The sequence below is a fragment of the Ictidomys tridecemlineatus genome, chromosome 4 (genome assembly GCF_052094955.1).
Source record: "Ictidomys tridecemlineatus isolate mIctTri1 chromosome 4, mIctTri1.hap1, whole genome shotgun sequence".
In the NCBI taxonomy this organism is placed as follows: Eukaryota; Metazoa; Chordata; class Mammalia; order Rodentia; family Sciuridae; genus Ictidomys; species Ictidomys tridecemlineatus.
Window position 1 is genome coordinate 11629156 of NC_135480.1, and position 14061 is coordinate 11643216.

Below are 14061 nucleotides of genomic sequence, written 5' to 3' on the forward strand. Positions count from 1 at the left end.
AAAACCACCCACCCAGATTGAATGGAGGCCCTGGCCTCCACCAGTTTCCTGCCCTGAGGTGCCAGGACTGGGGTGGTGCCCCCGATGATGCCCACACCTGGACGGGGCAGGCCTCCTGGTGGATAGGGCTGGGGGTGGGGCCCTGAGTCGGAGGCCGCCTGGCTGTAGGTGAGCGCAGAGGAGTGGACGTGGCAGGAGAGGCGCCAAGGCAGGGCTCCCACCAGGGGACTCTGAGCGGGGCTGGGGAGCGCGAGGTGGAAGTCAGGAACGTGACCTCGGTTCCTGCTGCAGGCTCAGTGGCGAGAACCAAAACGGAAGAAGCCCACTTCCCCTTGATGAGGGATGAAGCTGGAATCTAAGGGAATCCGTGTGTAATCTCCATGTTGGCGAGTGCGCGTGCGTGTGTGTGTGTATGTGTGCGTGTGTATATGTGTGTGTGTGTGTGTGTGCGTGTGTGTATGTGTGCGTGTGTGTGCGTGTGTGTATGTGTGCGTGTGTGTGCGTGTGTGTATGTGTGCGTGTGTGTGTGCGTGTGTGTATGTGTGCGTGTGTGTGTGTGTGCGTGTGTGTATGTGTGCGTGTGTGTATGTGTGTGTGTGTGTGTGTGTGTGTGTGTGTGTGTGTGTGAAACCTCTGTGTGGAGGCTGATCTCAGAGGCACTGGAATCAACCTCAGGTCTGCTGAAGAAGCAGGGTCTCTAGGATTCTGCAGAGCAGATGGGGACCTGGAGCAGGACAAGGGCTCCTGTCCCTTGGCCAGGCTGGGTCCAGTTCCTCTCTCACGTGCTTCAGGCTCCAGGATGAGCGGGCCAGGTGCCTGAATCTGGCTGTCCCAGAGCAGTTCAAGGACATGACGGCTGGTGCGAGGGAGGGTGCCTGTCCTCTCGGCCCTCCCTGTGCACTGTCCCCCTCTCCCCCCAGCAGCTGGGCCTCCCCTTCCTGGCATACCCACTAGGCTCCCCAGCCTCAGCCCTTCTCAGTTTCCATTAATCGAGGCCTGGGGGTTTCAGGTCCTGCAACTGTTTAGCAGAAGGAAAAATCAAGGAAAGGGGAGGCTGTGGTAGGCGATATTGGGGGCCACACCCACCACCTGGTGGAGGTCTGGAGGTGCCTCTGTCCTTCCCCAGAGGTGGCACTGCCTTGGCCCAGCTCTGACTGGCCAGGCCTGGCCTGGCTCCCTGCCTCACATCCATACTTCCTGGCCCTGCTAATCGGCCATCCCAGTCCGATCATTCATTCCACAAATCCTTGCTCCGGGCTAAGCTCCAGGAAGGCAGAAATGAGAGACGCACCCTCCACCTGCTTACACTCCAAAGACCCCTGGACTATTCTGCTCTTCAGGACTGAGTGTTTATTGTGTGTATGAAGGGGCCCCTCAGAGGCCCTGTTCCAAGCTCCCTTTACCTAATCAAACCAGAGAGGGAGAAGATGGTTTTACTGAGCACCTGTCTTGAGCCTACCTTTCACCTTCCCAACCATCATGGAAAGTTGGCTCAGTTTCTCATTTCACAGATGAGAAAACTGAGGATCAGAAAGCCCTGCCGTCCTTGTCCCCAGGAGGTCTAAACTGAGATTTGAATCCACCTTATTTTTGTCCCGCATTACCCTCGTCACTGTCACCGGCTCTGCACCCTTACTAAAAGCAAAGAGGCTTTCTGTCGAGTTTTGGAGTCTTCATCATCTGGGCAAGGTCATGGCTTCTGCTCTTATTGTTGTTTGGTACTTTGTGTTTGAGAAACTGAAAGTAGCGCAAGGCCTCTGCTTGCTGCCTTGGGGTCGGGGACCTGGGGACCCTGGGACCCCAGTGGAGGGGCGAGCTCCACCCCAGGCCTCAGCCCCGCAGGCTCCTTCCGCTGTCCCTGTCGCCCACCGCCGCACCCATTACCTCGGCAGGGCGACGCGTCCCTCCCGCCCCTCCCGGGCCCCTGTCCTGGCCCTGTCCCCGCTCAGACCCCAGATCCCTGGCGGGAGTTTCCGGTCCTCATCACCGCACTTTCCATGACACGAGAGGAAGTCAGCTGAGCCCGTGGGTTTTCCAAGCAGCCGCCGGGTGGTGCCCAAGGTGGGGGAGGGGCTGGCGAGCCCCCGCGGCCAGCCTGGGCGACAGAACCTCCGCGGCCTCCGCGGGGACAGACACCTGCCAGTGCTGCCCTGGGCCACACCAGGTAACCTGGGGAGGGTGTACGGTGCCTGTCAGCCGGTCAGCCAGCCGATCAGTCCCCTGTCCCTCTGGACTGGTCACCCCCCTCTTGGGCCCAAGGGGCCACCAGGACGGGGAGGAGGGAGGAGCTGAGAGTGGAAGGGAGGGGTGGTGTGAGGAGAGACGTGACTGTGTGTAGTAGGACCTCAGTGTTTGTTGGGTGAATGAGTGAAGGTTCCCCCATGACAGGGTGGTGTGGTGATCGGAGGAGGAGGGCAGGATGAGGCCCCTCCTGTGTATGTTTGTTGAGTGACTCTGTGACCTGAATCCCTGAAGCCTTCTACTTGGCAGCCTTGGGGAGGGCGGTGGGCACCCAGAGCAGCTCAGAGGTGCAGGGACTCCCCCACCTCTACTGCAGCCCACGGCAGATCACTGTGGGGTGGGCATGTGTGGGGTGGGGGGCGCCAGCCCAGGGCACCCATCTTGGCTGCCTGACCCTGGGCAAGTCCATGTCGCACTGTGGGCCTCAGCTGGCTCCTCTGTGACAGGAGCTGCCCTGTTCCAGGAAAGTGGTGGTGGTGGGGTGGGGGTCTCTCTGCTCTGGGAGCCCAGTCTTTTGGAAAAGGACAGAGGATTCCAGGTCGCCTGGATGGGCCAAGTGGTCTGGGAGGTGTCCCATTGTGGGGGCGGAGCTGCTCCGGGGACTTCCCATTGTCCCCTATTTTCCCAGCCTGGTTTGGACAATACGGCCTCCAATGGCTGTGGCGAAGCCAAGAGCCTCCGCTCCTCTTCCGCGTCATGTGATTGAATTGAAGAGCGGAGTCAAGGGCACCATGCCATCCCGACTCAGAAGGCTCTAGAACCATGTTGTTGGCGTAAGATGGGTTTCAAGGCAGGTGGTGTGGGACTTGGGGATCTGGAGGCCGACTGTACCATACCATGAGGTGGGTGACCTTGGGCAAGTCACTTCCCCTTTCTGAGACTCTTCCTCTTCCTGCTTCACAGGGCTTCTGGAAGTTTCTGTGAGAGAGACACGAAGGCCTGGCAAACCCTAGTGCGCCCCTAGAGTCCCAGGGTCCACCCCAGCCTCCTGGGCCCTACTCAGGTTTCCTCTCCGAAGCCCTGTGCATGGGCCCCTGAGTGAACTGATGGTCCCCTTCCTCTCCCACCGTCACCATGGGTTTACAGCATCACACTTCCTGTGGCCCGTGGTCCCTACAACCTGGCGTTCATGTTTCTCTACCACTGCTCTTATGAGTTTGGACTTGTTCAACCGCAGGGTGTACATGTGGCTTAAGAAAATAAGGCCCCTTAGTTTAGTAGAAGTCGGGTGTTAACCAAGCCCATTTTTCAGATGAAATAACAGGACCAGAGAATCAGAGAGGTTAGGTGAATTCCCCAAGGCACACAGCTAACCAACAGTGAGGCTGGACTGCAGCAAACCTTTCTCTCGTCTCTCATCTCAGGCTGGTGCTTTTCTGGCGTTTAAGAAGTTTTTCTGTGTTACAGTAGAGATCTTGGGGGGCCAGGAGGATGGCAGACCCGGCTGTGTGTCCCGGGTCGGGGTGTCTCGGGTCCTGGTTATGAAACAGGTGAAACAGGGCCTGACTTGAAGGGCTGTTGTGGGCCTGGCTGAGGTGTCCATGGAAACACACCAAGTGGCCATCCAAATGGTCCGGGTTCAGAGCAGGGGACCCTCCTGGCCCCTCAGAGTAGCATGCAGCGTGTCTAAAGCCCCCGGCGCAGGACTTCCAAAGATGTAGGCATCTGGGACCCAGGGTAAGGAGGGCCGGGCCTGGGCCAGCTGGGGAGGAGTGCGCCCATTGCTGCCTCTGGGAAAGTCAGGGAGGACTTCCCCAGCGGGCGGCGTCCAGGCAGAGACTGCAAGGAGCAGGAGTTTTCCGATTTGGTGCTGGGATGAGTTTTCTAGGCCGAGGGAAGGTAGCGCAAAGGCTTCTGGGTGCTGGCAGGAGAGAGGCCACGGTCCTCACACTAGCGCTCCGTCCTGCTCGGCCCGCGGGCCCTGTGCCTGGTCACACCTCCTGGGCCTCAGTCTGTCTGCTCCAGATGGCTCCCAGGTCCCTCAATTTGTGACCTGTGGCTTGGAGTCTCACTTAGAGACCTGAACAGTGGACACAGCCTGTCTTAAAGGACAAGAGGACCAAAGCCACAGCATTTTTAAAAAAAGCTCCTAGAATGTTCCTTTTAGGGAGCTCTCCTGGGCTGACCAGAGGGTGCAGACGCTTAGGTGTAACAAAAACACGGAACAGGGGCCCAGGGCAAATTCTGACCCCACCGCACGTGGGAGTCCTGTGTGGCCAAGGAAGAGGGGTGGACAGCAGTGTGCGGACGCGGGGGTGGCCGGGGCCTGGGCTCCGTGAAAACACTCAATTTCAGAACAGTTTGCATATTTTAATCCTGTTTGCACAAAATAAAACCAGGAGTGATTTGAATGTTAGATATAGTTTCTGCATCTACAGAAAAAAAACCTACTTTTTTTTTTTTTTTTTTGCAGAATACTCATCAGAATAATGATAAAAAGTTAAGAGTGAAAGTGGGATTTGGAAGAGACGGTGGCATGAGATTGGATGGGGTTTTATTTTTATTTCTGCTCTTCAGAAATTAATTTTTCTCAAAGAAAGTATATTACAATTCTGTGATTCATTAAAAAATAGCAGTAAAGAGGGCTGGGGAGGTAGCTCAGTGGTCAGAGTGCTTGCCTAGCGTGCAGAAGGCCCTGGCCTGGGTTCCATTCCCAAGGGAAAAAAAAGCAGAAATCTAAAAAGATCTGCTAAAGAAAAAAGTGTAACTCCAGTGACTCTGGAGGCTGAGGCAGGAGGATCACAAGTTTGAGGCCAGCCTGGCCAATTTAGTGAGAAAAAGGAAATAAAAGGGCTGAGATGTGGTGCAGTGGTCAAACACCCCTGAGTTCAATTCCAGCAACGTAAAACAAAAATAAACCCACACATGAACAAACTTTGTGATAAATGTTTTTTGCACAACCATTTAAAAAATGTCATTTTCCCATTTCAGTGGAATGATCTGAGGGGCTGGGGTGGTGGCTCAGCTGTAGAGCCCTTGCCTAGTATGTGTGAGGTTTGACTCTCAGTGCCGAATGAAAATAAATGAACAAAATAAAGGTCCACCAATGCCTGATATACATATGTATATATACATATAAAATAATTAAAATATAGAATTATTTGAATCAGGGGTTATAATCATTTTATCTCTTCAAACCCTTTATCAAGTCTTTAGGGTGGAAGGTTTCAAAACCCTTTCTTTAGCTTTTTGAAACACACAGGGTGTTATTGTTTTTTGTAGTCTTCATATCATGCCATAAAACACTCGAGCTTTTGCTCTAGTGATGACTATTTTAATGAGCTTTTTCCTTTAAGGTGGGGTCTTGCCGTATCGTCCAGCCTGGGCTCCCGATCCTCCTGCCTCAGCCTCCTGAGTGGTGTGGTGACAGGTGCGCACCACCACCCCTAGCTTTGGTTGTGACAATTTTGAAGACCTTTAGTGACCTCCACCCCAATTTGGTTCGAGTGGAGGTGAATGCTGATTGGCGGAGCTTACTTAAAGGGACCCTCTCCTGTATAGGCACATGACCACTTCAGGGATCAGGGGTTTTCTCTTCATGAAGGACACCCCGGGTACCCTGGGCTAGTGAGGAAGGGTCCTAGATAACATCAAGACACGTTTCCAATGGGTTCCTGAGTGCCGGGGCTCTCCTTCGATGGCTCCTGTTTGTCTTTGGTTGAGTCCCTGCTCTGGCCCATTGGTGAGCTGTCCGGGGTGCCAAGGCCACGTGCCCCTGTTAGGGATGAAGAGTTCTGAGAGGGAGGGGAGTAGGCCTAGGCCCTCAGCCCCGGCCTGGGGGAGGAGGCAGGCCAAGGGCAGTCTGGGGCGGGTCTGGCCTGGGCTGGTGGAGGGTGGAGGTCCGCTGCCTCCACAGGGTCTGGGCCCAGAGAGAGCCCTGGACGTGCGTTTGGGCAGCCCGAGACTTCTGGAAGGGCTCGGGTGGTTTGTTCCTTAAGGTCTGCTGGGCGCAGGGCCGCCTTGGGCTGACCCTATGGGATGGTGCTTATTTATTTGTTTATTTTTAAGTCCCTCTAAGTATTTTGTTTAGTTTATTGGTTCACATTAGTTATATGTGACATTAGGATTCATCTTGACATGATTATAAATGCTGGGATATATAATTAGCTCTAGTTCAGTCCCCCGTACTTCCCCTTATCCTCCCTCTCCTCCCTCCCCTTGTTCCTTTTCCTCTACTCTATTGGTCTTTCTGCTGTGCATTTACACGTTTTTTCCTTTTTTTTTTTTTTATAAATTTGTTCTTGGGGATACACGCAATGGTGACAGGCACTGTACTATACTCATGTCTGCACATAGGAAATTAGTCAGATTCATTCCATTGTTTTTCTCTTATCCCATCCCCTCTCCCTCCCTTTAGTCCCTTTTTCTTCACTGATCTTTCTTCTATTTTGATGGAATCTCCCCACCACACTCCAGTCCCCTCCCCCGCCCCCATTTTAGACTAATGTCCTCCTATCAGAGAAAATGTTTGACCTTTGACTTTCTGCGTCTGGCTTAGTCTACTCAGCATGATGATCTCCAGTCGCGTGCATTTACCTGCAAATGCCATGATTTCATTCTTCTCTTTTTAAATTTCTAAATTGGTTCTAATTAGTTATGCATGGCACTAGAATGCATTTGACACATTGCACACAGACGGAGCACAACTCCTCCTTCCTCTGGCGGAACACGGTGCAGAGTCACACCCGTGGTGCAGTCATACATGTGCACAGGTCCTCATTCCTCATTCCACCTCCACCCCAACCCCTCCCCTCCACTCACTCTCCTCTGCACGATCCAAAGTGGGATGGTGTTTGTTGCTTGGCTTTGCTTGTGATGGTAATGTCGATGATGATGATGATAAAGGTCACAGTGTGGAGGCCTGCCCGCCCCCATTTGTTTAGAGTGAGGCTGCCTCCATCGAGGACCTGAGGCTGACCCGAGGTGGCTCATAGGTGGACACTTGTGTCTTTGTAGGGATGAGTTGGTTTTAAGTTACATTAATTGAATATACTAGAAAATAATTAATACCCAAACCGGTGATGAATAGGAACGATAGAAAGTTTCCTTTTTAGAAGGTTTATTTAGATTGCAAAACCATGGAGTCTGTTTAAAGGAAAAATATGAAGAGAAGAGCAACACTCTGTACTTGGGGAAAGGGAAGGTGAAAGTGAAATCTAAATGGCTGACATTCGGGGCCACCCGAGGCAGATGTCATTACTATCCCTAGGTGGAAGAGGAGAGGGCAGAAGCTGAGCATTGAGTTAGCCTGAGATCGTGCGGCGTGAGGTGGCATGGCTGGGACTTGAACCCAGATGCTCAATTTAAAAGAGCGTCACTGACGCGCACCCAGAAAGCTCTACATCCTAAGGAGCCGCAGGGACTTCACACCTGGACACACCGTGAGACCAGCGCTGTGAACTCCCCTAAGTGCGTCCCCCCAGCTATCCCCTCTTCTAGCCAGGTATCCCCTATCCTCTGTCAGCCCTGGGGGTTTTGCCAGGTCTTGGACTTTATCCAGATGGCATCACCCAGTTTGTACTTTTTTTCCCCCTTTTTCACTGAGCCTCACGGTGGAAGCTCACCCATATTCTTTTGTCTAGGAGGTGTTTCCTCTCTTCACGACTGTGCAGTATTCCATTGCGGTCTACCCCACGACTGATTTACCCACTTTACCAAGACAGGCATTTATGTGGTACAAAGTCTGATGTTTTAATTCCCGTAATTGGGATTGAACCCAGGGCCTGGTGCATTGTGAGCCAGAGCTCTGTCCCCAGACTACATCCCTGGCCCTCAAAGTACAATTTCTTTTTTTTTTTTTTTTTTTTAGATTATAGAGTCTTTTTTTAAATTTTTTTATTTTTTTAATTGATTGTTCAAAACATTACAGAGCTCATGATATATCATCTTTCATACATTTGACTCAATTGGGTTTTGAACTCCCATTTCTACCCCAAATACAGATTGCAGAATCACTTCCGTTACATACTCACATTTTTACATGGATAAACATGGAAGTGAGGCCTGCAGCCTCCCCCCTCTGCAGTGGGATTGGAAGGAGGAACAATCACTGTTAGTGACTGTTGTATTCTGCTACCTTTCCTATCCCCTACTATCCCCCCTCCCCTCCCCTCCCCTCCCATCTTCCCTCTCTGCCTCCTCTGCTGTTGTTCAATTCTCTCCTTTTTTCCCTCCCCCTTGCCCCTCATAACCTCTTATAATTTTGTGTATCATTGAAGGTCTCCTACCATTTCCATATGCTTTCCCTTCTCTCTCCCTTTCTCAAAGTACAATTTCTAACCTTGGAGCCCTGCTGGCACCGCAGGTCTCTGCACACCACACAGGAAACAGGACTTTCTTTCCAAGATTGGAGCCGAGGAAGGTGTGTGAGGCCCACCCAGCCCCAGGACAGAGAAGGGTGCCCTCCTGGTGCACAGTGGCCTTGCGAGGATGTGTGGAGAGTGGGTCGGGCGGTCTCCATGCTTCTGCTGCTGTGTGGCTCTCCACAAGGCGCCTGGCAACATGTCGCCCGGGTCCTGGTCCCCCCCTACCCCACCCCCGCTGCCCAAGGCTCTGCGTTGGGGGGTGCCTGTGCCTGGGCTTTCATCGGGAAACAAAAGAAAAACCAGGGGCCCGACTCAGATCCTCTGGTGATTAGTCCTTGGCTCTTGGTGACCCAGGAGCTGGACTGGCCTCGGAGATATTGCCCTGTCTCCTCCAGGGGACTTGGCGCCTGGAGAGTTGAGCTTCCTTCTGTGAAGCACACGTCTGATCTTTTTTTTTTTTTTTTTTTACTGGAAACTCAGAGCCTCACTTTATTTCATTTACAAAACAGGGGGAGGCCCTCCAGGGCAGGACCAGGGTCATTATCAGGGTCATCCACTTGTTGTTATAATCAATGTGATCTTGCTGCCCTGGGAGGTGGATAACAGTTGCCCTAGTTTCCAGAGAGGTGCAGTGGCCCATCTGTGGTCACACAGCCGGTTAAGGAACCAATAGGGACCCAGGGCCCTTGGTGCTCTGTCTGAGAGGCTACCCCACCCCGGCGGCACTGGGTGTTCCTGAGGGGAAGTTGCATCTCGCCCTGAGACCTTGGGGCCTGAGGCCTGGAGCCCAGCCCTGTCAGCAGGCACGCCTGAGGCCCACAGCAGAGGGGGTCAGGCTGGTGAGCGTCTGTGGCTCCCATGTCCCCTCCTCTGCAGCACTGGGCCTGGCGAGGTGGCGGGTTGAGGATCAGCAGAGGGCCACAGGATAGACTGGTTCTGGGCGGCAGAGTCCTCCTGGGCCAGGGGGTTGGTGTGGCCTCCAGAGCGCCTTTGTGTCCCCTGCAGAACTCTGCCCCTCGCCACCCGGGCAAGTGTCCCTGTGAAATGGGATTGAGAGCAGCCCCACCCCGCTGGAGCCCGGGAGGGTGGACAGAGGTGAAGTGGGCCCACCTGCGAGCAGCCCCCAGCCTCACAGGGAGCATAAACCGCCCCCGGGGGAGGTATTCCGGAAGGAAGGCCCTCAGCACACCGTCCACCCTCAGAGGCAGGTGGAGCCAGCGGGGGAGCTGACCGGAATGCGCTTCCTTTAATTCTGTCACAGAACCCCCTGCTGACCAGGGTGGAAGGCACATCCACCTGGGCGCACTAAGCCACCGGTGGGCGCTCTGGGAGAGGCCACAGCGAAGCCCCGGGTCTGGGCTGTCTGTGGGGACAGGTTCCCACCCTGGTGGAGACCACTCTCGGTGCCTGTCCCCTGGGCCCCTGCAAGGGAGGGCTGGCCACTGTGCAGGGCACCGGATGAGTCAGGCGGGCCTGGGAAGGAGGTGGGCTGGGAGGAAGCAGGAGGTGGCCCCCCAGGCCCTCCCCAGGCCCCCTCCTCAGCGAGCGCTTTCTGGCTCCCACTGTGGGTGGAGGCCTGGCTCCCCACCTCCATCTTCCCCCTCCTCGAGGCTGCCTCTACTCCCCGCTTGGACACGGAGGTTGAATGGAAACTTGAAAAGTCCACGGGGCTGTAATCCCCAAGCCTCCTTCCTCCCTGGGCTCTGCTGGTGGCGAGATGCCGCAGAGCAGATGGTTGTGTGCAGAAGCTCCCGGTCCATCTGTGATGAAGGGTTTGAAGGGAAGGGACAGCCACAGCCCGAGGGCCAGGTTCCATGTGCTGGTGGGAAGCCTTTGAGCCTCGAGATGCTCAACAGTCCTGGGGTAGACAGCGGCTTTCTGGGGGTCCTGTTACCTGCCAATCCCTTTTGTGAATGAGTTTAGAGGAAGCCCTTTGTCTGGCCAGGGCTTGGAAATCCCTGGGAGTGGGGACGAGGCCACCCAGACACGGCAGAAAGGTACCAATAGTGACGGGCCCTGAGCTCCAGAGCTGCAGAGCTCCCTGCCCAGACAGACCACTGAGGCCTGGCCTCCAGCTGCTTTCCGCGTTCTTGCAGGGAGGCCCCTGGCCTGGGACGTGGTCTCTTGCTGCCTAGGAGGAGCGCGGTGCCTGCCTGGGCACCAGAGTCTTCCTGCTGCCCGGCATCCTGGGGACTGTGCGCACTGCCTGTGGAGAAGGCCACGCTGTCCGGCCGGCCTCCCGGTCTCTGTGCCTCCCTCGCACACACGTGCACAAAGACCCCGGGTCCCTGGTGCAGGGTCGCGGCACCGTATGGAAGTGTGGTTTCGGGTTTTGCTAGTCTGCTGGGGTTGGCTGCAGAGGGTGCCGTCGCTCCCCACCTGGGAAACTGCCCCCTGGTGACCGCCTTGAGCTTTTTGTCTCTGTCCCTCGGTTCCGTGTGCCGTCGGTTGTTCTGCCAGAGGTTGGAGTGGCTCACCGTTCTGTGTCCCCCAGTCCTGTGACGAGGCTGTTCTGGCCACCGGGGCTTATTTTATTCACATCCAGGGTGAAATAAGTCCCCTGTACAGAGAGGGAGGCTGAGGCCCCAAGGTCAAGTGGTGGCCAGTCTGGAGTGACGTGTGGAACTTCAGATTCTGGATCCTGGGCGGCTTCTCCCAACTAGCCCCCAGTCCTGGGCCTTCCCTGTTGCTATGGCAACAACAGAAAAGGGGCCAGAGTGAGTTGATACTTGCTGGTACTTTCCATGTGTTGACCAATTTAATCTACTGCTCACCATAGCCCTGTAACCCCGGGAATCTCAGCTGGTGAACTATGGCTGCGACCCAGAGTGGACAGAAGCAGGGGTGATGGCCCTGTGAGCTGACCCCAGAGTGCCTGTGTGTCCCCTTCCCCGGTTGCTCCAATTTGCATGACATGTTTCTTCGTCCCTATCTCAGGCCCTGGGGACAGCTCACTCCTCTTACAGCCAGATTCCACATTCAGGGGCTCAGATGGCAAAGCCAGACAAAGAGACCTGGGCCCCTGGGAATGTGAGGCGCTCAGCGAGGAGGAGAGGGAATCGGGACACACAAACTGGCCTGTCCCTACGGGGCGGGTCGGGGGGAGAGTGGCCCTGTCCCGGTCTGAGAAGGCGTTTGTGGTGTTTGTTCCCAGGGTATTCGGGGACCTGGGACCCCTGGGTTTGAAGCTCTTGTCCTGACTGGGTCCAGCTTTCACAGATCCTGTGGGTAGGCTGGGGACAACCACTCCCAGGTTCTCAGAGGAAACAAAGCTGTCAGTGACAGAGACAGATCCGTTATCGGCTAGGTGAACTGCAGGGTGCAAGCTCCTTTTCGGTTGGCTGTGAGAGAATTCAGAGACATTTTATAAGGTCAGAAAAATAACAAGGCACCGCTTCCCAGTGCAGATAATCTGCCCCCCCCCCCCCGCACCCCTGACACCGTCACTGTCACCTCGAGGTGTTTGTAGCTGGGCTGGGCCTGGGTTCGTGGGGAGCTGGGGGGAGGGAAACTCCAAGGGGAGCAGGAGAGACTCTGAGGCTTGCTTGGTCCAGCCCCAGCCTGGGCCCAGCGTGGTGGGCTCCATCTTGGCCATCTTGGGTGACTGTGGCCCCTGGGCTGTGTTTGTCCTGACACCCCCTCTGCCTCCTGTCCCTCAGAACTCGTGGCTGTTCCACTCAGTCTTCTCACTGGTGCAGGGGAAGGGAGCCTGGTTTTTGTTTCTTTATTGCTTTGTAAATTTTATTAGAAAATATAGTAGCTATTCACTACCCCTGTGTAAGTTGGGGAAATGCAAAGACATGCAGATTTAAATCACCCCAGAATCCCTCCGCCCAGAGGGCCCACTATTGACCTCCAGGGTGGGTCCTCTTACTGGTCAGCTGACACCCTGGACTTGAATCTTACCTCTTTGGCAAAACCAGTGGATTCCAATTTTGTTCTTTCTTTTTAAAACTTTACAAGTTGTTTCCTTCATTGTGAAGGAGGCATTCTTTTTGGGGAGATATGGAAAGTACAGGAAGATGTGTTCTTGCTTCTTTAAGTAAAGGAAACTCATTATTCTCACCTTCCTCGTGGTGACCATCGTTCCTTGTTTGAAATGGCCCCCTCTTATCTTTTTGGACTTTTAAAAAAAGCATATGTTTCCCCAGTTAAGAGCAGATTTGTGTAGAGGATTCTGGGTCCTGGTTTGTCATGCAACAGTGTAACATAAACATTTTCATGTTAAGAAAAACATGGCTCTCAGCCCCGGGGTGCCATGGTGCTTGCTGGTAATCCCAGTGATTTAGGGAGGCTGAGGCAGGAGGATTGCAGGATCAAGGCCAGCCCCTGCAATTTAGCAAGATCCTGTCTCAAAAGACTAAAAGGACTGGGAGTATAGCTCAGTGGTAGGGCACCCCTGGATTCAATCTCCAGCCCTGCCAACAAAACAGGAAAGCGGTGGCTTTTACATACACAGGTCTTCGGGTAGCTGGGTGGACTAGCACTTGGCAGACACCGTCTCTCTGGATTCTATCACATGGCTGCTGGCGAAGCAGGTGCTGAGCCTGAGCTGACTTGGCTGAAGTCTGAGAGGCAGGAAGCAGCAGAGGTTTGGCTTTGCAGCCCCAGCCCAAGTCTCTTGCTCTTACCTGTGGGCTATGTCTTGCATGAATTTTTAAATAGCCGTCCTCATTTTATATAAACGCAACCAGTGACCTCTGTTAAAAATTCAGGGCACACCAAGCAGCATAAAGAAAGCTCAGGCTGCTATCACCCAGGGATGTTTGTTCTGACATTCGGCAGTTTTCTGTGTGCACATCCTCCTCGTCTTTTTATGGTTGGTTTTCTCCTGTTTAGCTTGGAATGAGTTGTTGTGTTCTAAATCTAATCTTCTAGGAATCTTATTTCCCAAGTCATTAAACCTTCTTGGAAAAACATGATTGTCATTGTGGTTGATCTTAATGAATGTAACCACTTTTCCTGAACTTGGACTTTCAGCCTAGGTCTCTCTGAATTTGTAAATAATTCAGAGATAAATAAGTTTCTGCATAAAACGGTTTCTGTATTTTTATCTATTTCTTTGGGATGTATCCCTGGAAATGGAATTCCTGGCCCAGGAATTCTCCTTGTTTGTTGCCAAATTATTTTCCAGATGGTTACTAACTCTGTCGTTCAGTTAGCAGTGTCCTGTTTACTCCTAAATTAGATGAATATAAAATATTACCTTGTTTTAATCTGCATTTCTTTAATTCTTAGTGGAGTTGAATTTTTTAAATGTGTTTACTGACCATTTGTGGGGTTTTTTTTTTCTTTTTGGTGAATTACCTAAAATGGTTCTAATCAAACTTTCTGGGACATTACAAATGGCCTATTATTTGCTCTGTCCAGCAACTACCAGTCAAATGCAGCTATGGAGAACTTGAAATGTTAATATAATTTTAAATTTAGATTTAATTTAATATTTTAATTTAAATTACATTACTTTAAATCTATGTAGCCACTGTGACTAGGGGCTAGTGGGTAGCACACTTCT

At 53.3% G+C, this 14061-nt stretch overlaps 1 long non-coding RNA gene across 1 annotated transcript in view; it reads left to right on the forward strand.

The window, feature by feature from the left end:
- Positions 1 to 1069: 1069 nt before the first annotated feature.
- LOC144377012 (uncharacterized) overlaps positions 1070 to 14061 on the forward strand; it is a 50782-nt gene continuing 37790 nt past the window's right edge. Inside the window, exon 1 of the long non-coding RNA XR_013437488.1 lies at positions 1070 to 2164. This is a non-coding gene — a long non-coding RNA (uncharacterized LOC144377012). The remainder of the gene's footprint in view (positions 2165 to 14061) is intronic.